The sequence below is a fragment of the Xenopus tropicalis genome, chromosome 8, assembly GCF_000004195.4.
Source record: "Xenopus tropicalis strain Nigerian chromosome 8, UCB_Xtro_10.0, whole genome shotgun sequence".
In the NCBI taxonomy this organism is placed as follows: Eukaryota; Metazoa; Chordata; class Amphibia; order Anura; family Pipidae; genus Xenopus; species Xenopus tropicalis.
Genome location: NC_030684.2, coordinates 20,335,521 through 20,359,749, shown reverse-complemented (window position 1 = coordinate 20,359,749; position 24,229 = coordinate 20,335,521). Strand labels below are relative to the sequence as shown.

Below are 24,229 nucleotides of genomic sequence, written 5' to 3'. Positions count from 1 at the left end.
GTATAGTGAAGCCTTCCTGGATCTTGGCTTTAGTCTGCATGTTCTAGAAGGGCAATGAGAGATGTGGAAGACTTGAGAGGATGTAATGGAGGCAAAAAGTGGGGACCAACCACCCAAACACCCCACTGAGCACTTGTGCATTTGACATTGAGGTACGAGTAGAATGGGGCCTATATAAGAGTTTGCATAATGTGGTTAGATAGGGGGCCGGCTTGGAGCCTGAATAGGTTCTCTGTAATATTGAGAGAAAAAATATGAAATTAAGCTCAAACCTCCTCAAGATCTTTTTCGTCCTCTTTGCTCAGTTCCTTTTCTGAGGACTCTTCCTGGCTGGTGTTGGTGCCAGTTTCTTTTGGTGACGCCTGGTAAATATTAATACAGTTTCTCAACTATCTCATTGAAACATGTTATATAAGATCTATTCGGCTTCCTAGGGAAGCTGCCACAATGGATTTTATGTAGCCCCGTTGAATAGTTTAATACAGTTGTGTTTCTCTATTACATAATACAAGTCTTTGCTGGTTACCTCACAGATCTCTGGTTGAGGATCGTCGCTTTCCTCCAGGTTTTCCTGGTTAAGAGAGAAAATGTTATAAGATCGCTCAGTTCAGTAAAGAATATGATACAATTATTATTATGATTATTTTCTCCTTACCTGACAGTGGCAGGAGTTGGTCTTAGTCTCCTGCTCCAATTCTACCTCCTGAGGGAGGCTTTCTGATTGATCCTGGTTTCCAGGGGAAAAAAAGACTTTTATTGTATCAGTTTAGCTTAATAAAAAAAATATTCTGTAATAAACCTTGTTTAGCAACAAGTGAACCAATATGAATTCAATATGGTTATAAAGCTTCTTGCGCATCAAAAAAAATGTGCAACAATTTTTTATCACGCAGCAAATTTTTCTCAAAAATATTTGCCCCCATTTCCCGATTAAATCCACCAATGGCAAAATGCAGAAATTCACCGCAAATCCATGCCACCAGAATCATTTCACTTATCACCAATGCAGACAGCAACATTAGTAACTACTCTGCAAAACATAACCCTGGCCAATGTTAGTGAGTGGAGGGTGCTTCAATTGCCAACCCAAAGCAGCTGTGGGTTTCATGTTAAAAAAGTTTGGTATTTTGACCATATAACTTCTTTTTACCTGGCAGATCTCAGGATCACTGATCTCTGGAGCCTCCTGGTTAAGAAAAGGAAAGAAAAAGATATAGCACGTTTTAGTATTTAGTATTTCTGTTGTAAATACAATCTTGAATACTATATAGGGTGATTTTTATTTGCCCCTACTCTCCCTCGTTTATGCTTACCTGGCAGTTGTCTGTAGCCGGCTCCATTTCCTGCTCTGGGTTTTCCTGTTTGAAAATGGAATAACAATATAAGGGCTGAATCATACTAACTCCTATATTGCTTACCAGGCAGATGTCGTCTTTGGGCTCCTCCTGTTTGTGAGCCCGGATAAGGGATAAAATGTTGGTGTTACTTTGTGTAATGAAAGGCCTATCATCCAGTGCAAGCAGTGGTGGTACTACCAGGGGTGCGAGGGAAATTTTAGTTTGGGGCACATCGTTCACCAGGGCCCCACCAGTGATAGTTATGTTACTTCTTTGTTTAATTATGGAAACCAACGAGGGCCATGGTGAATGAGATCTGTGGAGAACCGGAGAGGATACAACCACAGCAAAAAATGTTCACCAACCATCCCACTGAGCACATGTACATTTACGTATGGGTGGAATGGGGGGCTACATAGGAGTTTGGGAGATGTGGTTAGATGGAGGGTCTGTGCAGGGGCCCAAATAGGTTTAAAAGGCTATAATGTTATATTGAGGGAAAATTGATGATTCAAAATACAATTAATTGCTGGTTACCTCAACGGTCTCTGGCTGAGGTTCACCACAACTTTCAAAGGTTTCCTTGTAAAAAAAAAATAATAATTATATAAGATCAACTAATTTTAGTAGAGAATGTGATAAAATACATCTGTTTAATTATATAATTAATTATGATTAGTGTAGTTTTTCTCTCATGTGTTACTTTCTGCTTACCTGGTAGATGCAGGGGCTGGTGTCCGTGCTCGCCTGCACTATCGGCTCTTCCTCCTGGTTAAGTCAGAAAAAAAGATTTAAAAAAGAATTTTATGGCTCACAGTAATGCAAAGTTTGAGAAAGCCTTATTTCTGCTTACGTTGTTGCTGGTTTCCTCAGCAGCCTGTTCAATTTTCAAAGAGGAAAAATATAAATATATGAGAAAAAGAGCTTGTATATTGCTGTGTAACACAGAGCATAATAATAACATGTATGTGTTAGGCTGATGCCACACGTGGCAGATTCTCAACCTGCGGAAAAATGCAGGCCAAGAGTCAGGCCCTCTGCCGCTGGCATCGTTTCCATGCCTGTCCCCAGAACCATAGCGTAGGCCTGGGTGCAGACACACACATGGGGATTTAGGTCCCAAAACACGTGAGTATGTAATTCTGCTTCAAAACCCACTGTGTGTGCCTGTGCCCAGGCTGGCGCAATGGTTCTAGGTGCAGGAAGAAGGCTGAGGCCAGTGTAGGGGCTGATTCTCTGCCTGTGTCTTTCTGAAGGCCAAGATCAGCCCCCCTATATGATATTAGTCTTAATTTCTGACCAAGTGGGCAGTGCCTTACAAATTGCCGCCCAAAGTGAATCTGAATTTGATTTTATCTTAAAATATCATTTTCTATTGTGACCCTATTATTTTTTCTTACCTGACAGATGTTCTCAGGGATTTCTGGAGTCTCCTGATTGAAAAAAGGTAAGAAAAAGATATTGCATGTTAGCTTCACTGTTGGGTAAATATTATTATTATTATTCTTTACAGATATTGTTCATGACCCCTGTAGCTACAATAAAAACGGAGCCATTTTTAATACATTGGGACCCCTGCAGAATGATTGCTCCATACCTCAAAGGTGTTAAACTGAGAGTCTCCACTCTCTTCCAAAGATTCCTGGTTAAGAAAGAAAACCTTAGATCAGCAGAGAATATGATAAAAATGCATCTTTTTCTCTCATTTGTTACTTTCTGCTTACCTGGTAGATGCAGGGGCTGGTGTCCGTGCTCGCCTGCACTATCGGTTCTTCCTCCTGGTTAAGTCAGAAAAAAAGATTTAAAAAAGAATTTCATGGCTCACAGTAATGCAAAGTTTGAGAAAGCCTTATTTCTGCTTACGTTGTTGCTGGTTTCCTCAGCAGCCTGTTCAAATTTCAAAGAAGAAAAATATAAATATATGAGAAAAGGAGCTTGTATATTGCTGTGTAACACAGAGCATAATAATAACATGTATGTATTAGGCTGATGCCACACGTGGCGGATTCTCAACCTGCGGAAAAATGCAGGCCAAGAGTCAGGCCCTACGCTGGCATCGTTTCCATGCCTGTCCCCAGAACCATAGCGTAGGCCTGGGTGCAGACACACATGGGGATTTAGGTCCCAAAACACGTGAGTATGTAATTCTGCTTCAAAACCCACTGTGTGTGCCTGTGCCCAGGCTGGCGCAATGGTTCTAGGTGCAGACCAGAAGAAGGCTGAGGCCAGTGTAGGGGATGATTCTCTGCCTGTGTTTTTCTGAAAGCAAAGATCAGCCCCCCTATGTGATAGTAGCCTTAATTTCTGGCCATTTCTGCTTTCCTGCCTGAGGGAGGTGTCCAGCAACTTGCTCTTTGTTTTGGGGGGAAAAAAAGACTTTTACTGTAGCAACAAGTGAGGTGGTTACACTTAATGCAGTACTGAATTAACCATGATTTTTATATTTTTGAATGCAAGTGTTTTTTCCTACAATTCCAGCACAAAATATTGCCTTCACTAAATGTGTTAGGCACGTATTTGCGGATGTCACTGGAGAAGCCATGGAGATACCACCAGGAGGAGGGACAGACTCACCAGCGCTGAAGTAGGTGGTGCCTAACCAATTGCCGCCCAAAGTGAATCTGGATTTTATATTCTCTTAAAATATCTTTTTTTATTGTGACCCTGTCTTACCTGACAGATGTTCTCCTCAGGGATTTCTGGAGTCTCCTGATTGATAAAAGGTAAGAAGAAGATATTGCACGTTGTTAGTAAATAATATTTACCCAACAATGAAACTTATTATTATTATTTACAGATATTGTTCATGACCCCTTTAGCTCCAATAAAAACTGAGCCATTTTAAACACATTGGGACCCCTGCAGAATGTTTGCTCCATACCTCACTGGTGTTAAATGGAGGGTCTCCACTCTCTTCCAAAGAGTCCTGGTTAAGAGAGAAAACCTTAGATCAGCAGAGAATATGGTAAAATGCATCTTTTTCATTCATTTGTTATTTTCTGCTTACTTGGTAGTGGCAGGGGCTGGTGTCCGTGCTCTCCTGCACTATCAGTTCTTCCTCCTGGTTAAGTCAGAAAAAAAGATTTAAAAAAGAATTTTATGGCTCCAATAAAAACTGAGCCCTTTTAAACACATTGCCTGAAGCAATGGTTCTTGGTGCAGGAAGAAGGCTGAGGCCAGTGTAGGGGCTGATTCTTGGCCTGTGTTTTTCTGAAGGCCAATATCAGCCCCCCTATGTGATATTAGTCTTAATTTCTGACCAAGTAGGTGGCGCCTAACAAATTGCCGCCCCAAAGTGAATCAGAATTTGTTTTTCTCTTAAAATATCTTTTTTTATTGTGACCCTATTATTTTTTCTTACCTGACAGCTGTTCTCCTCAGGGATTTCTGGAGTCTCCTGATAGATAAAAGGTAAGAAGAAGATATTGCACGTTGTTAGTAAATAATATTTACCCAACAGTGAAGCTTATTATTATTATTTACAGATATTATTCATGACCCCTGTAGCTCCAATAAAAACTGAGCCATTGTAAACACATTGGGCCCCTGCAAAATATTTGCTCCATACCTCACTGGTGTTAAACTGAGAGTCTCCACTCTCTTCCAACGATTCCTGGTTAAGAAAGAAAACCTTAGATCAGCAGAGGATATAATTAAATGTATCTTTTTCATTCATTTGTTATTTTCTGCTTACTTGGTAGTGGCAGGGGCTGGTGTCCGTGCTCACCTGCACTATCAGTTCTTCCTCCTGGTTAAGTCAGAAAAAAAGATTTAAAAAAGAATTTCATGGCTCCAATAAAAGCATTGGTTCTTGGTGCAGGAAGAAGGCTGAGGCCAGTGTAGGGGCTGATTCTTGGCCTGTGTTTTTCTGAAGGCCAAGATCAGCCCCCCTATGGGATATTAGTCTTAATTTCGGTTAGGTGGTGCCTAACAAATTGCCGCCCCAAAGTGAATCTGAATTTAATTTTCTCCTAAAATATCTTTTTCTATTGTGACCCTATTATTTTTTCTTACCTGACAGATGTTCTCAGGGATTTCTGGAGTCTCCTAATTGAAAAAAGGTAAGAAAAAGATGTTGCACGTTGTTATATTTTTTATTTCAAGAAGCTGATATACAGTCTTGCATAAAATATAGGGTGATTTTTATTTGCCCAACACAGTGGTACATATACAGGGTGAATGGCGGATGTGGTGGATTCTTGGCCTGTGCATAAACTCTGAAAATCTTCCCCCTATACCCCAAAAAGCTTATTGCCGTGCCTGCACCTGGAGCCATTGGACTGGCTTGCGCTATACTCATGGAGTTTTCTGGCAAAATTGACTCTTGTTTGCCTGAACCCAAGGCAATGCAATGGCTTGGGGCGCAGGCTCATCAGAAAGCATTTAGGAACATAGGGTCTGATTCTCAGCCTGTGTTTATCCACAGCCCGAAAATCTAGCACATGTGGCACTAGCCTACTAGTTAAACTGCATGAGTGTATAGAATCATAGCAACCAATCATATTTTTCTAATTTATACACAATAGAAGACCGGTAAACAGATGCTGACTGGTTGGTATGGGCAACTGCATTTGAGCAAGTTAGCCTCAGTTAAACTATGTTAGTAAATAAGCTTCACTGTTGGGTAAATATTATTATTATTCTTTAAAGATATTGTTCATGACCCTTGTAGCTCCAATAAAAACTGAGCCATTTTAAACACATTGGGACCCCTGCAGAATGATTGCTCCATACCTCACTGGTGTTAAATGGAGGGTCTCCACTCTCTTCCAAAGAGTCCTGGTTAAGAAAGAAAACCTTAGATCAGCAGAGAATATGATAAAATGCATCTTTTTCATTCATGTGTTATTTTCTGCTTACCTGGTAGTGGCAGGGGCTGGTGTCCGTGCTCTCCTGCACTATCAGTTCTTCCTCCTGGTTAAGTCAGAAAAAAAGATTTAAAAAAAAAATGTATGGCTCCAATAAAAACTGAGCCCTTTTAAACACATTGCCTGAAGCAATGGTTCTTGGTGCAGGAAGAAGGCTGAGGCCAGTGTAGGGGCTGATTCTTGGCCTGTGTTTTTCAGCCCCCCTATGTGATAATAGTCTTAATTTCTGACCAAGTAGGTGGCGCCTAACAAATTGCCGGCCCCAAAGTGAATCTGAATTTGTTTTTCTCTTAAAATATCTTTTTCTATTGTGACCCTATTATATTTCCTTACCTGACAGATGTTCTCCTCAGGGATTTCTGGAGTCTCCTGATTGAAAAAAGGTAAGAAAGAGATGCACGTTGTTATATTTCTGTTTTCTAGAAGCTGATATACAGTCTTGCATAAAATATAGGGTGATTTTTATTTGCCCCTACTCTCCCTCTCTTATGCTTACCTGGCAGTTGTCTGTAGCCGGCTCCATTTCTGGCTGTGGGATCTCCTCCTAAGAGAAATAAAGTTACCTGATCAACTTACTATATAACTTGTATATACTTGTAGTTTAGTATCTAAAAAAAACCTTGTACAAAACAAATTCACAAATGTATGTATGTATGTTTATTTTTTACTACTTACTTGGCAGGTGTTAAAGAGATAAAAGTCAAGTTATCAAATCAACTCAGCTTTTTAGACTGGTGTTTTATTATTGAATTATTTGCTACTCATGTGGCAAACGGTGTTGCCAGATCCAAACGATGGTACCAGCTTAAACCTGGCACACTTTGTGGTAGTCAAAAAAAGTCATATAAAGTTTTATACATTCATGGTTTTAGAAAAAAAAACAAACCTCTAACTTTTAGAGAAAATACTCCAAATTATCTTAAATGTTTCGAGAAAAAAAAAATTGCAAGCTTTTCTCAGAAAACCTTAGTACAGGTATTGGACCCCTTATCCGGAAACCCATTATCCATAAAGTTCCAAATTATGGAAAGGCCATCTCCCATAGACTCCATTTTAATCAAATAATTCACAGTTTTAAAAATTATTTCCTTTTTTTTCTGTAATAATAAAACAGAACCTTGCACTTGATCCCAACTAAGATATAATTACTCCTTATTGGAGGCAAAACAATTCTACTGGGTTCAATTACTGTTTAAATAATGTTTTTAGCCATCTTTAGGTAGGAGATCCAAATTACGGAAAGACCCCTTATTCGGAAAACCCCAGGTCCCGAGCATTCTGGATTATGGGTCCCATAACTGTAAATGTACATAGTGTAGCCTCATCAAGGTTATTGTGCATAGAAATCTATAGGCAAGGAAATAACACGGCTTTGATAACACAAGTAGTTAGGAAAATGGTGTTTAGGAAATGATGTTGCCCAGTTCTCTGCTTACCATGACAGATTCAATGCTGGAATGATCTGTCCGCTTTCGTCTCCTCTGTAATGAAGAAAAAAAGTTTTATCAGAGAAAATAAATGCACAAATAGGAAAACTATAATGAAATAAATGGAGGAGTGAGTATTCAGTGACACATGAAGGATTTGGTGCAAACACAAGTATGACACTGTGTATCCCCTACACTAAAGCGGAATCATACAATGTGTGGGTGTCATTGTGAAACAGCACTAGTGATAGTTGGGAGCACAATTAGGCTTTCCACCTTTTGTTATGTCTAATACCGGCCAGGGTGGGGGCATGTTTGCTAGGGGGCGAAGTAATGATAGTAATGAAGTAGAAATAAATAGCAAAAAACGACAAAAATGTGAAATATGCCCCTTAGTCTGAGCTGCGAGCAATCTATCAGGTCATGTGATTAGGTGTTCCCTTTCAAGTTTGCCCCTCCATGAAGTTTCCCACAGAATGAAATATGTTCTGTTACAGCAGAAAGAAATGAAGCCCTTACCTTGCCGAAGCAAGAGAAACAGCACTTCAGCCGCTTGAACATGTTGTTTCTATGAAGACAAAATGAAAAACATCACGTTAGCACTTCCCAATACTGTGTTCTATTTACAATTTATTTTTTCCTGCGGGCGAGACTTGCTGTAGAAGAAATCATAAACTGGATTTGCTACATTACCTCTCAAATGGAGCTCTCCAAGTGATGGCAAAAAAAAAAGATGGAACGGAGGGGCCGGCCCGGGGCCGGAGAGCCCTAAGGGGCCCCCTCAATAGGCGCTGGCTCTCCTTAAGGCTCGTTCAACTATGGGTGGAAATAGTGAACTAAGGAAAAGCCAGAAAAATTGCTATCCAAAAAGCAGGAAATTGGCCAAAGCAAAAGTTGCCAACTAGTCGCACACTGCAACAATCTGTATAGAGACAGGAATAAAAAGGGCAAGTCAGCTTCACGGATAATGCATTTACCCTTTTAAGGTGCAACATTGGATCTGGGGCCCGATTCAAAGTGTTCCCCCCAAATCTCACGTTTACTGACACTCAGGCTGGGATTCCATGTGGTACCTAGGGGGTTAAATTGGTACTAGGGCTTATTTACTAACATAGGTGCCTAAATGCAAGTTGCAGTTGCCAATAGCAACCAATCAGTAATTAGCTGTTACCATTCCCCTAAGGGGCATCACCATAATTTCAGAAGCACCGATTTAGATTTACCCCCTGCAATAGGGGAAGGAATGACATGATTAGTCAATCGATTACTGCCCAGATGCAGATTTGGCCAGTATTGCTAATTGCCCCCTCCCCATAGGAAACATTTAATGCAGTGCACGGAGGTAAATAAACAGCCCCAAACCCAAAATGGAATTAGCAGGGGGCTGATAGCACAAGGAATGTGACATGGGGGCAGCAAGTGCTCAGGGGGCAACTAGGCCGTAGGGCTGTATTACTGGGTTACTGTAAGGAGTAGCGCTTAAACATTGCTTTATTTAATACTGCCCCTGCCATGTACCCTATTGCCCCCCCACAGCCGAGAGAGCGCACGAGACTTACTAATAAATATTATTCTGTAAAAGGAAAAAGTATTGGTATTTATTGCCTTACATTCAGTTACACATTAAGGTTGGTACATGAGAGCAGGGCAGATACCCGGGGCAGAGGGGCAAAACTCTTAGGATCCTGTCAGTACTGGGTATTTTATGGTGTGCCACAGGGGTTCCCCAAATGTTACACTCTTTTGGGGTCCTCAGTGAATAAAAAGTATTTGCTGCAGAACTGCATAACTGCCAAAGCCTGTGTCTGTGTCTCCCAACCAGCGCTAAGATTAATGTCATCTCTAAAATTCTCCAAATTCACTAAAATCTGTGAGAGGAGCAACATCCGCTAGTCTAGGGGGGCATCACCCAACTATTTCCCATCTTTTTTTAGCTAAAATAAGGGTTATTTGGCAAAAAATCTCTCAGAGGGGATTTAGACTTACCTCTCGCCACAAAGTCAACCAACGGACAAAACCAACTGTCACATTGCTGTGTGTGAAGTCATCTCTGGTCACATGTCATGAAATGTTTGTTTGTCATAACATTTACAGACAACTTTAAAACCATTGGGTTTTTGTAACACTACAAAAGAGTTTCTGAGTGGGGCTTCCCTTTAATGTTACTGCTAAATACATGGTGATAGCGAGTAGCAGAATAAATATATAAAGAGACAACAAATAGAGCATCTGATCAAATCCATATTTCTTTGTGACAAGGCACCTAATAAAGACAATATTGATATTAGACAGGAACGTTAGAGATAAGCTGTTTGCATCTCCTGCCTATAGCCCATTGCATTCAGATTTGGCTACATTTTGATAGCTATTGCTATGCAACTTGTAGATATATAATATAGATTATTGCACTCACAGTACATGTATTATTCATTTAACGGCCCTTTTCTCTTAATATGTTATTACTAACTTGTGTGTTATCTGAAAAAAGTTGTGAAGATTGTGAATCATTGCTGGTGGCAGAAATATATGAAACAATGTATAAATACTAAATGACTGATATGATGATTTGTCGTGTTTATAATAAAACTATCCAATGCATTGAAACAATATATTTATTTAAACCAGACTGGCCGTACAGGACATCCCAGCAAAGTCCCATTCAATGGGGTTTGTTATGATTTGAGGTTGTGACAGGGGTTGAGGGACATCTAGATCAGAGAGAGGGCCTGAGAGGGGGCTTCTAATTCCAATATTACTATAACGCACCGTTTAGGCCTGCTGGGAAATAATTGAGTGGGAATGTAAGGGATTGGGGAATTTCATGCATTTAAAAGCAAAATATCCAGGCTCATAAATTTAGATTAAGAGCAGTTAAGAATCGGAACTGATGGAATTGATAGATGGATTGTACGATTGAAGCAACTGTTATTGAGAGTGTTAGTGGGAGATGTAACCCAGGGCTGTGCTCAGGCCGGAGGGGTAACTTTAGGGCTTGCCCCCTCTTGGGGTCTGGATTGATAGTTTAAATATATGTTTATGAAAATGTCTTGAAACCCAGTGACAATGAGGAATGAATGGATATTGGGAGGTTGTATCAGGAGTCAGAACCAGCAGTGCAGAGAAGAGAAAGGGACAGACAGACACAGTGACAGTTACACATAACTATAAACCCAGTGAGAATGAAGAATTAATGTATATTGGGAAATTGTATTAGGAGTCAGAACCAGCAGTGCAGAGAAGAGAAAGGGACAGGCAGACACAGTGACAGTTACACATAACTATAAACCCAGTGAGAATGAAGAATTAATGTATATTGGGAAATTGTATTAGGAGTCAGAACCAGCAGTGCAGAGAAGAGAAAGGGACAGACAGACACAGTGACAGTTACACATAACGATAAACCCAGTGAGAATGACGAATGAATGGATATTGGGAAGGTGTATCAGGAGTCAGAACCAGCAGTGCAGAGAAGAGAAAGGGACAGACAGAGTGACATTTACACAAAACAATAAATCCAGTAAGAATGAGAAATGAATGGATATTGGGAAGTTGTATCAGGAGTCAGAACCAGCAGTGCAGAGAAGAGAAAGAGACAGACAGAGTGGCAGTTACACAAAACAATAAAACCAGTGAGAATGAGAAATGAATGGATATTGGGAAGTTTAATCAGGAGTCAGAACCAGCAGTGCAGAGAAGAGAAAGAGACAGACACAGTGACAGTTACACATAACTATAAACCCACTGAAAATGAGGAATGAATTGATATTGGGAAGTTGTATCAGGAGTCAGAACCAGCAGTGCAGAGAAGGGAAAGGAAATAGACACAGTGACAGTTACACATAACTATAAACCCAGTGAGAATGAGAAATAAATTGATATTGGGAAGTTGTATCAGGAGTCAGAACCAGCAGTGCAGGAAAGAGAAAGGGACAGACAGACACAGTGACAGTTACACATAACTATAAACCCAGTGAGAATGAGGAATGAATGGATATTGGGAAGTTGTATCAGGAGTCAGAAACAGCAGTGCAGAGAAGGGAAAGGGACAGACACAGTGACAGTTACACATAACTATAAACCCAGTGAGAATGAGGAATGAATGGATATTGGGAAGTTGGATCAGGAGTCAGAACCAGCAGTGCAGAAAAGAGAAAGGGACAGCAGAGTGGCAGTTACACATAACTATAAACCCAGTGAGAATGAGGAATGAATGGATATTGGGAAGTTGTTTCCTGCGGGATCTGTAGGGCTGCGCAGTGATCAGTCAGATCCTTACCGTACTCTAGCGCTCACATTCTGTATTCCCTTCTACTGTTCTGCCGTAATGAGCCGAGTATATTAACGTCAGTGAATTGTTCTCTCAGGTAAAAAGCAACTCAGACACAGGGGGAAGATAGAATCTCCTAGAGCTCCATGAGGCGTGAGAACCTTGCTTCTGGGGCAGCAAACAGTCACCATTGGTAAGTTTAAGGGCAAGGAAACCCAGACACAACCAATGCGCTTTATTACTTATTTATTAGGTTATTATTTCATTTCATGGCTACTGTGTATGCGCGGGAGAGTGAATACAAGTGACCAAATTAACTTTGCTTGACTGTTATAATGCTGGTTCTTTCATTCTCCATGATTTCAGTGGAATATCCATAGAAGGATAAGCCTTCTTGTTCTGTGGCCTCAACATGAAGGCCAGTGAGGTCAATTGGGAAGACTGGCCATTTGCCCTCCTAGATGCACCTGAAAGCCCAGCAGTTCAGTTGGGGAGACATTTAGGCTCAATATGTAATTGCTGCCCTTGATATTCCTGACACAGTAAATGACCCACTATATCTGTACTTATTTCCTTAGTTGAGGTGGGGCCATGACCAGAGGTTGGACCTTCATGGAGCGGCTCGGTCAATTGTTGAACCTTTGAGAGGAGCTTGAAATGAAACTTCTGACAAGCACTGCCCTAAGGTAAGATGGTGGCACAAGAGGAAGGTCTTGTTCTTCCTCCAGTATCTGGGTCCAATGAAAGGCTCAGTGATCAGATCGGCCCTATTTGGCCCAGAATGTGGATCTGTTTGGCATCAGACTCACAAATGTGTATTTAGTAGATGTAAAATCCAAATTACTGTAAGCTATAGATATGGAAACTATACTGTAAACTGTGGGATAGTGAGTATAGTAAGGCAAGATGGTATCAAGCCTATAGAGTATAACTGTAGAATAGTGAGTTGTAAGGCAAGATGGTATCAGGCGTACAGAGTGTAACTGTGCGATAGTGAGTATAGTAAGGCAAGATGGTATCAGGGGTACAGAGTGTAACTGTGCGATAGTGAGTATAGTAAGGCAAGATGGTATCAGGGGTACAGAGTGTAACTGTGGGATAGTGAGTATAGTAAGGCAAGATGGTATCAGGGGTACAGAGTGTAACTGTGGGATAGTGAGTATAGTAAGGCAAGATGGTATCAGGGGTACAGAGTGTAACTCTGGTATAGTGAGTATAGTAAGGCAAGATGGTATCAGGGGTACAGAGTGTAACTGTGGGATAGTGAGTATAGTAAGGCAAGATGGTATCAGGGGTACAGAGTGTAACTGTGGGATAGTGAGTATAGTAAGGCAAGATGGTATCAGGGGTACAGAGTGTAACTGTGGGATAGTGAGCATAGTAAGGCAAGATGGTATCAGGGGTACAGAGTGTAACTGTGGGATAGTGAGTATAGTAAGGCAAGATGGTATCAGGGGTACAGAGTGTAACTGTGGGATAGTGAGTATAGTAAGGCAAGATGGTATCAGGGGTACAGAGTGTAACTCTGGTATAGTGAGTATAGTAAGGCAAGATGGTATCAGGGGTACAGAGTGTAACTGTGGGATAGTGAGTATAGTAAGGCAAGATGGTATCAGGGGTACAGAGTTTAACTGTGGGATAGTGAGTATAGTAAGGCAAGATGGTATCAGGGGTACAGAGTGTAACTGTGGGATAGTGAGCATAGTAAGGCAAGATGGTATCAGGGGTACAGAGTGTAACTGTGGGATAGTGAGTATAGTAAGGCAAGATGGTATCAGGGGTACAGAGTGTAACTGTGGGATAGTGAGCATAGTAAGGCAAGATGGTATCAGGGGTACAGAGTGTAACTGTGGGATAGTGAGTATAGTAAGGCAAGATGGTATCAGGGGTACAGAGTATAACTGTGGGATAGTGAGTATGGGAAGGCAAGATGGTCTGTTTCTGTCCCTTTCTCTTCTCTGCACTGCTGGTTCTGACTCCTGATACAACTTCCCAATATCCATTAATTCCTCATTCTCACTGGTTTAATAGTTATGTGTAATTGTCACTGTGTCTGTCCCTTTCCCTTCTCTGCACTGCTGGTTCTGACTCCTGATACAACTTCCCAATATCCATTCATTCCTCATTCTCACTGGATTTATAGTTATTTGTAACTGTCACTGTGTCTGTCCCTTTCCCTTCTCTGCACTGCTGGTTCTGACTCCTGATACAACTTCCCAATATCCATGCATTCCTCATTCAATGCTGGATACTGGAACAGGTACACGGGATGGAAAGTGGGGGCTAAATAAATATATGGCTACACACTAATGCTGGATGCTGGCACAGGTACACGGGGCAGAAAGTGGGGGCTAAATAAATATATGGCTACACACTAATGCTGGATGCTGGCACAGGTACACGGGGCAGAAAGTGGGGGCTAAATAAATATATGGCTACACACTAATGCTGGATGCTGGCACAGGTACACGGGGCAGAAAGTGGGGGCTAAATTAATATATGGCTACACACTAAGGCTGGATGCTGACACAGGTACACGGGGCAGAAAGTGGGGGCTAAATAAATATATGGCTACACACTAATGCTTGATGCTTACACAGGTACACGGGGCAGAAAGTGGGGGCTAAATTAATATATGGCTACACACTAAGGCTGGATGCTTACACAGGTACACGGGGCAGAAAGTGGGGGCTAAATAAATATATGGCTACACACTAATGCTGGATGCTGACACAGGTACACGGGGCAGAAAGTGGGGGCTAAATAAATATATGGCTACACACTAATGCTGGATGCTTACACAGGTACACGGGGCAGAAAGTGGGGGCTAAATAAATATATGGCTACACACTAATGCTGGATGCTGACACAGGTACACGGGGCAGAAAGTGGGGGCTAAATAAATATATGGCTACACACTAATGCTTGATGCTGGCACCGGTACACGGGGCAGAAATCGGGGCCAAATTAATATATGGCTACACACTAATGCTGGATGCTGACACAGGTACACGGGATAGAAAGTGGGGGCTAAATAAATATATGGCTACACACTAATGCTTGATGCTGGCACAGGTACACGGGGCAGAAATCGGGGCCAAATTAATATATGGCTACACACTAATGCTGGATGCTGACACAGGTACACGGGGCAGAAATCGGGGCCAAATTAATATATGGCTACACACTAATGCTGGATGCTGACACAGGTACACGGGGCAGAAAGTGGGGGCTAAATAAATATATGGCTACACACTAATGCTTGATGCTGGCACAGGTACACAGGGCAGAAATCGGGGCCAAATTAATATATGGCTACACACTAATGCTGGATGCTGACACAGGTACACGGGGCAGAAAGTGGGGGCTAAATAAATATATGGCTACACACTAATGCTGGATGCTGGCACAGGTACACGGGGCAGAAAGTGGGGGCTAAATAAATATATGGCTACACACTAATGCTGGATGCTGACACAGGTACACGGGGCAGAAAGTGGGGGCTAAATAAATATATGGCTACACAGCAATGCTGGATGCTGGCACAGGTACACGGGGCAGAAAGTGGGGGCTAAATAAATATATGGCAACACATTAATGCTTGATGCTGGCACAGGTACACGGGGCAGAAAGTGGGGCTAAATAAATATATGGCTACACATTAATGCTGGATGCTGGCACAGGTACATGGGGCAGAAAGTGGGGGCTAAATTAATATATGGCTACACACTAATGCTGGATGCTGGCACAGGTACACGGGATGGAAAGTGGGGGCTAAATAAATATATGGCCACACACTAATGCTTGATGCTTACACAGGTACACGGGGCAGAAAGTGGGGGCTAAATTAATATATTGCTACACACTAATGCTGGATGCTGGCACAGGTACACGGGGCAGAAAATGGGGGCTAAATAAATACATGGCAACACATTAATGCTGGATGCTGGCACAGGTACACGGGATGGAAAGTGGGGGCTAAATAAATATAAGGCTACACAGCAATGCTGGATGCTGGCACAGGTACACGGGATGGAAAGTGGGGGCTAAATAAATATATGGCTACACACTAATGCTGGATGCTTACACAGGTACACTGGGCAGAAAGTGGGGGCTAAATAAATATATGGCTACACACTAATGCTTGATGCTGGCACAGGTACATGGGGCAGAAAGTGGGGGCTAAATAAATATATGGCTACACACTAATGCTGGATGCTTACACAGGTACACGGGGCAGAAAGTGGGGGCTAAATAAATATATGGCTACACACTAATGCTGGATGCTGGCACAGGTACACAGGGCAGAAAGTGGGGGCTAAATAAATATATGGCTACACACTAATGCTGGATGCTTACACAGGTACACGGGGCAGAAAGTGGGGGCTAAATAAATATATGGCTACACACTAATGCTGGATGCTGGCACAGGTACACAGGGCAGAAAGTGGGGGCTAAATAAATATATGGCTACACACTAATGCTGGATGCTGGCACAGGTACACGGGGCAGAAAGTGGGGGTTAAATAAATATATGGCTACACAGCAATGCTGGATGCTGGCACAGGTACACGGGATGGAAAGTGGGGGCTAAATAAATATATGGCTACACACTAATGCTGGATGCTGGCACAGGTACACGGAGCAGAAAGTGGGGGCTAAATAAATATATGGCTACACACTAATGCTGGATGCTAACACAGGTACACGGGGCAGAAAGTGGGGATTAAATAAATATATGGCTACACAGCAATGCTGGATGCTGGCACAGGTACACGGGATTGAAAGTGGGGGCTAAATAAATATATGGCTACACACTAATGCTGGATGCTCACACAGGTACACGGGGCAGAAAGTGGGGGCTAAATAAATATATGGCTACACACTAATGCTGGATGCTGGCACAGGTACATGGGGCAGAAAGAGGGGGTAAATAAATATATGGCTACAAACTAATGCTGGATACTGGCACAGGTACACAGGGCAGAAAGTGGGGGCTAAATAAATATATGGCTACACACTAATGCTGGATGCTGACACAGGTACACGGGGCAGAAAGTGGGGGTTAAATAAATATATGGCTACACAGCAATGCTGGATGCTGGCACAGGTACACGGGATGGAAAGTGGGGGCTAAATAAATATATGGCTACACACTAATGCTGGATGCTGGCACAGGTACACGGGGCAGAATGTGGGGGCTAAATAAATAAATGGCTACACACTAATGCTTGATGCTGGCACAGGTACACGGGGCAAAATGTGGGGGCTAAATAAATATATGGCTACACACTAATGCTTATTCTTGGCGCAGGTACACAGGAAGGAAAGTGTGGGCTAAATAAATATATGGCTACACACTAATGCTGGATACTTACACAGGTACACGGGGCAGATAGTGGGGGTTAAATAAATATATGGCTACACAGCAATGCTGGATGCTGGCACAGGTACACGGGGCAGAAAGTGGGGGGCTAAATAAATATATGGCGACACACTAATGCTTGATGCTGGCACAGGTACACGGGGCAGAAAGTGGGGGCTAAATAAATATATGGCTACCCACTAATGCTGGATGCTGGCACAGGTACACAGGATGGAAAGTGGGGGCTAAATAAATATATAGCTACACACTAATGCTGGATGCTGGCACAGGTACATGGGGCAGAAAGTGGGGGCTAAATAAATATATGGCTACACACTAATGCTGGATGCTGGCACAGGTACATGGGGCAGAAAGTGGGGGCTAAATAAATATATGGCTACACACTAATGCTTGATGCTGGCACAGGTACACGGGGCAGAAAGTGGGGGCTAAATAAATATATGGCTACACACTAATGCTGGATGCTGGCACAGGTACACAGGATGGAAAGTGGGGGCTAAATAAATATATAGCTACACACTAATGCATGATGCTTACACAGGTTCACGGGGCAGAAAGTGGGGGCTAAATAAATATATGGCAACACATTAACGCTGGATGCTGGCACAGGTACACAGGATGGAAAGTGGGGGCTAAATAAATATATGGCTACACACTAATGCTGGATGCTGACACAGGTACACGGGGCAGAAAGTGGGGGCTAAATAAATATATGGCTACACAGCAATGCTGGATGCTGGCACAGGTACACGGGATGGAAAGTGGGGGCTAAATAAATATATAGCTACACACTAATGCATGATGCTTACACAGGTTCACGGGGCAGAAAGTGGGGGCTAAATAAATATATGGCAACACATTAACGCTGGATGCTGGCACAGGTACACAGGATGGAAAGTGGGGGCTAAATAAATATATGGCTACACACTAATGCTGGATGCTGACACAGGTACACGGGGCAGAAAGTGGGGGCTAAATAAATATATGGCTACACAGCAATGCTGGATGCTGGCACAGGTACACGGGATGGAAAGTGGGGGCTATATAAATATATGGCTACACACTAATGCTTGATGCTGACACAGGTACACGGGGCAGAAAATGGGGGCTAAATAAATACATGGCAATACATTAATGCTGGATGCTGGCACAGGTACACAGGAAGGAAAGTGGGGGCTAAATAAATGTATGGCTACACACTAATGCCGGATTCTATGCTTCTTTTCTTCCCCGCTGTGTAATTCTATTTTTAAATATGCTAGACAAGTCTGTAAAAGAGCTGCAGTTCAGCTGCTTGTAAACATAATAAATCTGGATGCAGGGAGAAAGGCATGTTATTCTGGGGGCTTTCTAGAGTAATTTTATGGGATTTTAAAATAAAAGGGCCAAAAGGCCAAGAATCAACCACTAGAATCCCATCAGCTTTCAGATATGCCCAATCCCTGAGCCACTGTATCGGCAAGGTGCACACAGCGGATTTCAGTGCTGAAACACGTGAGTATGCATTTCGGCAAACAAATCCACCGCGTCTGCATGTTGTTTACCCGTTATATAACTTATAATGTAGAGTTAGCGGGATGCAACCTGAATCCAAAAGCAGCGTTTAGCCCTACCCTGTGGCACTCACCCATTCAGAGCAAAGTTCTGCCTCAACACAACCTTCCTGCTACTGTTCCAAGTCCAGGCAAGAAAGAACCCGCAATGTTGCGCTAGGGAGTTTATTCATTTTTGAGGGAAGAGGAAGATGGGACAGACCTGCGGGATTTTAATGTGGTGCATTGTGGGGGTGCTGACAGGTCACAGAAAGGAAGGAGGACAGAGTTGGCATGAAGGGGAAGGTAACTGATAAGGCCAGAGACAGAGTCATCGGATGTAATAAAAGTATGACGGGCATTGGGAATGCTGGAATGTTGGGGTACAATTAGGCTATTGTGCTTTATAGAAGAGCCGGGGCCTTGCAGAGCCATAGCTAGAGCTTTCCATGTCCCTCTCCAGTTCACATCTAAAGAAAGCTATTGGCACTAGTGAGGAGCTCATTTTTTTGCTACATGTGGATTTACAGTAACATTTCGCCACATTTCGCCATAGTGAAATTTTTCCTTGAAACTGGGGCAAAACTTGCTACAAAAGAAATTTGATTATAATGTATTTGGAGATCAAAGTTGCGTAAAAAAAAACAAAACCAAAAACTCAATGTAAAATTGAGGAGAAAAAAAGCACCCATTGACTTAAATGTTTTTTGAGTGAGAAAAAAATGTTACACAACAAATGAAAAGAGTTGTGCGCAAAAAAAAAGTTGCCCCCCGTAAAAATCACATCTCCATCTCAAAAAATTTTTGCAAAAAAGGACATATTCGCTCATCACTAGTTGGCACCTCATTTATACTTCTGAAAGAATTGTGACTTGATAGGTATGGGGTACTTTATTTCTGAATTACACTTTTTACATTGGAAATAATTCACTCTACCATTTCAATTTTTATTCTTGAACCAACTAATATATATTTCTTTTTAGTTGTAATATTGGTGTGTAGGTACCAATAGCCAATAGGGCCCAAGTCTCATAAGAGCTAAAGGGGTTTCTCCTGCTTGGGTGCTATTCTCCTGCCTACCACAAGGAGGGGCTGCTGAGTACATTTGGCAGCAGAAAAGATTTCTGAGCCCTTTCTGAACTCTATCATGCTGAGATCTTCAGGTACAACATAAGGCAGCCTACAGGAGACCTGCTTTTTGGAAGGGTAAGGGGTCTGGGGTTTCAGAGATCAGTGTATTTAATGGATTTGAAGCTATGGTTCTCACTGCTTCTCACTGTGTGTATAATTAGTGTATTTTGTGTGGTGTTAACAAAGTGTTCATTTCCCATTTTCCAATCTTCCAGGCATTTCTGGAGTTAATGGACTGTTTATTCCCCATTTTCCAAGGATCGTACCGGCATGTGTGGAGTTAATGGAATGCTTATTGCCTTTTTCCAAGGATCGTACCGGCATGTGTGGAGTTAATGGAATGCTTGTTGCCCTTTTTCCAAGGATCGTACCTGCATGTGTGGAGTTAATGGAATGCTTGTTGCCCTTTTTCCAAGGATCGTACCGGCATGTGTGGAGTTAATGGAATGCTTATTGCCCTTTTTCCAAGGATCGTACCGGCACGTGTGGAGTTAATGGAATGCTTATTGCCCTTTTTCCAAGGATCGTACCAGCATGTGTGGAGTTAATGGAATGCTTGTTGCCCTTTTTCCAAGGATCGTACCGGCACGTGTGGAGTTAATGGAATGCTTATTACCCTTTTCCAAGGATCGTACCAGCATGTGTGGAGTTAATGGAATGCTTGTTGCCCTTTTTCCAAGGATCGTACCGGCATGTGTGGAGTTAATGGAATGCTTGTTGCCCTTTTTCCAAGGATCGTACCAGCATGTGTGGAGTTAATGGAATGCTTGTTGCCCTTTTTCCAAGGATCGTACCAGCATGTGTGGAGTTAATGGAATGCTAATTGCCCTTTTTCCAAGGATCGTACCGGCATGTGTGGAGTTAAAGGAACAGTAACACCAAAAAATGAAAGTGTATAAAAGTAGCTAAAATATAATATGCTGCTGCCCTGCACTGGAAAAAGTTGTGTGTTTACTTCAGAAAGTCTACTATAATTTATATAAATAAGCTGCTATGTAGCCATGGAGGCAGCCATTCAAAGGAGAAAAGGCACAGGCGCATAGCAGATAACAGATAAAACACTATTGTATTCTACAGAACTTATCTGTTATCTGCTATGTAACCTGTGCCTTTTCTCCTTTTTTCCAGCTTGAATGGCTGCCCCCGTGGCTACACAGCAGCTTATTATATAAATTATAGTAGTGTTACTGTAGCAAACACACCAGTTTTACCAGTGCAGGGCCACAGTGCATTATATTTTTATTACTTTGAAGCTCTTTCATTTTTTGGTGTTACTGTTCCTTTAATGGAATGCTTATTGCCCATTTTCCTAGGATCTTTCCAGCATGTGTGGAGTTAATGGAGCGGTACATCAGGGTAGGGGCCCATTTCTGGCCAGACTATACAGGTTGGGGCACATACCATGAGCAGGAGAGAAGGAGGATCAGAGAGGAGCTGCAGGGGGTGAGTATGGAGAGAAATCCCTCTATATTAACCCTTAGCAGTGTGTTTGCTCCCTGCTGTCTCTCTTCAGCCCCCTCTGCCTCTGTCCCCTACCAACTCCCTGGTAAGGATGATGGCACACTAGGAGATTAGTCGCCTGCAGTAAATCTGCGCTACCGCCGGCGACTGCTCTCCTGAAAATGCTTTCCCATTGGCAATAATGTAAATCACTGGGGGGAAACGTACGCGCTGCTTCCGGTTTCTCAAGTCGCCCAAAGATTCCCCGCGAGGCAACTTAGGAAAGCGGAAGCGCATTGTAGGTTTCCCCACCGGCGATTTCCATTATTGCCTGTGAGAAGGGAACTAGGGACGTTTCTTCGCCCGCGGTATCTCAGTTTATCGTGGGTAAGAAAACGCCCTGTGTGCCGGTGCCCTAACCCATTAATATTTTATCATTTCCTGCTACACATTTACAAAACCTCTTTTGCCTCTGCCCCCAGACATGGCACTATTAACCCCTTGATGCCACCTTCTCTCTAAATCCCCAGTGCCCTCCCTTTAAACTCCCTGTTTCCCTGACCGCTATTCTGATAACTCCTTTCCACCTCTCCCACCAAACGTAACCTTCTTTCTCTGTCACGCTTCTTTCCCAGCCCCAAAGTGCCACTGTGCCACCAACTTGCTCTTCTTTTCCCTTCACTATATATTCAAGGGCATCAGCCATGAAATGTACATGTGTTTTTACTTTGCTTTCTGTTGGCATAATGTATTATTTGGGCATTATACATGATGTTGGTGCTGCATATATACTGGCTATGTGCCCTGTGGGCATTATACATGATGTTGGCACTGCATATATACTGGCTGTGTGCCCTGTGGGCATTATAGATGGTATTGGCACTGCCTATATACTAACTGTGTGCCCTGTGGGCATTATACATGATGTTGGCTCTTCATATATACTGGCTGTGTGCCCTGTGGTCATTATACATGATGTTGGCGCTGCATATATACCATCTGTGTGTCCTGTGGGCATTATACATGATGTTGGCTCTTCATATATACCGGCTTTGTGCCCTGTGGGCATTATAGATGATGTTGGCACTGCATATATACCGGCTGTGTGCCCTGTGGGCATTATAGATGATGTTGGCACTGCATATATACCAGCTGTGTGCCCTGTGGGCATTATATATGATGTTGGCACTGCATATATACCGGCTTTGTGCCCTGTGGGCATTATACATGATGTTGGCACTACAGATATACTGGCTGTGTGCCCTGTGGGCATTATACATGATGTTGGCTCTTCATATATACTGGCTGTGTGCCCTGTGGGCATTATACATGATGTTGGCACTGCATATATACTGGCTGTGCGCCCTTTGGGCATTATATATGATGTTGGCACTGCATATATACTGGTTGTATGCCCTGTGGGCATTATACATGATGTTGGCACTACATATATACTGGCTGTGTGCCCTGTGTTCATTATACATGATGTTGGCACTGCATATATACCGCCTGTGTGCCCTGTGGGCATTATATATGATGTTGGCACTGCATATATACTGGTTGTTGCCCTGTGGGCATTATACATGATGTTGGCACTACATATATACTGGCTGTGTGCCCTGTGGGCATTATACATGATGTTGGCTCTTCATATATACTGGCTGTGTTCCCTGTGGGCATTATACATGATGTTGGTGCTGCATATATACTGGCTGTGTGCCCTGTGGGCATTATACATGATGTTGGCGCTGCATATATACTGGCTGTGTGCCCTGTGGGCATTATACATGATGTTGGCACTGCATATATACTGGCTGTGTGCCCTGTGTGCATTATTCATGATGTTGTCACTGCATATATACTGGCTATGTGTCCTGTGGGCATTATAGATGATGGCACTGCATATATACCGCCTGTGTGCCCTGTGGGCATTATATATGATGGTGGCACTGCATATATACTGGCTGTGTGCCCTGTGGGCATTATACATGATGTTGGCTCTTCATATATACTGGCTGTGTTCCCTGTGGGTATTATACATGATGTTGGTGCTGCATATATACTGGCTGTGTGCCCTGTGGGCATTATACATGATGTTGGCGCTGCATATATACTGGCTGTGTGCCCTGTGGGCATTATACATGATGTTGGCACTGCATATATACTGGCTGTGTGCCCTGTGTGCATTATTCATGATGTTGTCACTGCATATATACTGGCTATGTGTCCTGTGGGCATTATAGATGATGGCACTGCATATATACCGCCTGTGTGCCCTGTGGGCATTATATATGATGGTGGCACTGCATATATACTGGCTGTGTGCCCTGTGGGCATTATAGATGGTGTTGGCACTGCATATATACTGACTGTGTGCCTTGTGGGCATTATACATGATGTTGGCTCTACATATATACTGGCTGTGTGCCCTGTGGGCATTATATATGATGTTGGCACTGCATATATACTGGCTGTGTAGCCTGTGGGCATTATACATGATGTTGGCACTGCATATATACTGGTTGTGTGCCCTGTGGGCATTATAGATGGTATTGGCACTGCATATATACTAACTGTGTGCCCTGTGGGCATTATATATGATGTTGGCACTGCATATATACTGGCTGTGTAGCCTGTGGGCATTATACATGATGTTGGCACTGCATATATACTGGTTGTGTGCCCTGTGGGCATTATAGATGGTATTGGCACTGCATATATACTAACTGTGTGCCCTGTGGGCATTATATATGATGTTGGTGCTGCATATATACTGACTGTGTGCCTTGTGGGCATTATACATGATGTTGGCTCTTCATATATACTGGCTGTGTTCCCTGT

The 24,229-nt window shown here is 42.7% G+C and overlaps 1 long non-coding RNA gene across 2 annotated transcripts; it reads left to right on the top strand.

Moving 5' to 3' along the window:
* LOC116406610 lies at positions 1 to 21,299 on the top strand. 2 transcript variants are annotated; one of them, XR_004219689.1, is made up of 5 exons: positions 1 to 152; positions 2,745 to 2,784; positions 11,997 to 12,092; positions 12,478 to 12,585; positions 21,262 to 21,299. It is a non-coding gene; the product is annotated as an uncharacterized LOC116406610 (long non-coding RNA). The 2 variants fall into 2 exon arrangements; XR_004219688.1 differs by lacking the exons at positions 1 to 152; positions 2,745 to 2,784 and having other exon boundaries at positions 11,867 to 12,092.
* The last annotated feature ends 2,930 nt before the right edge of the window (positions 21,300 to 24,229 follow it).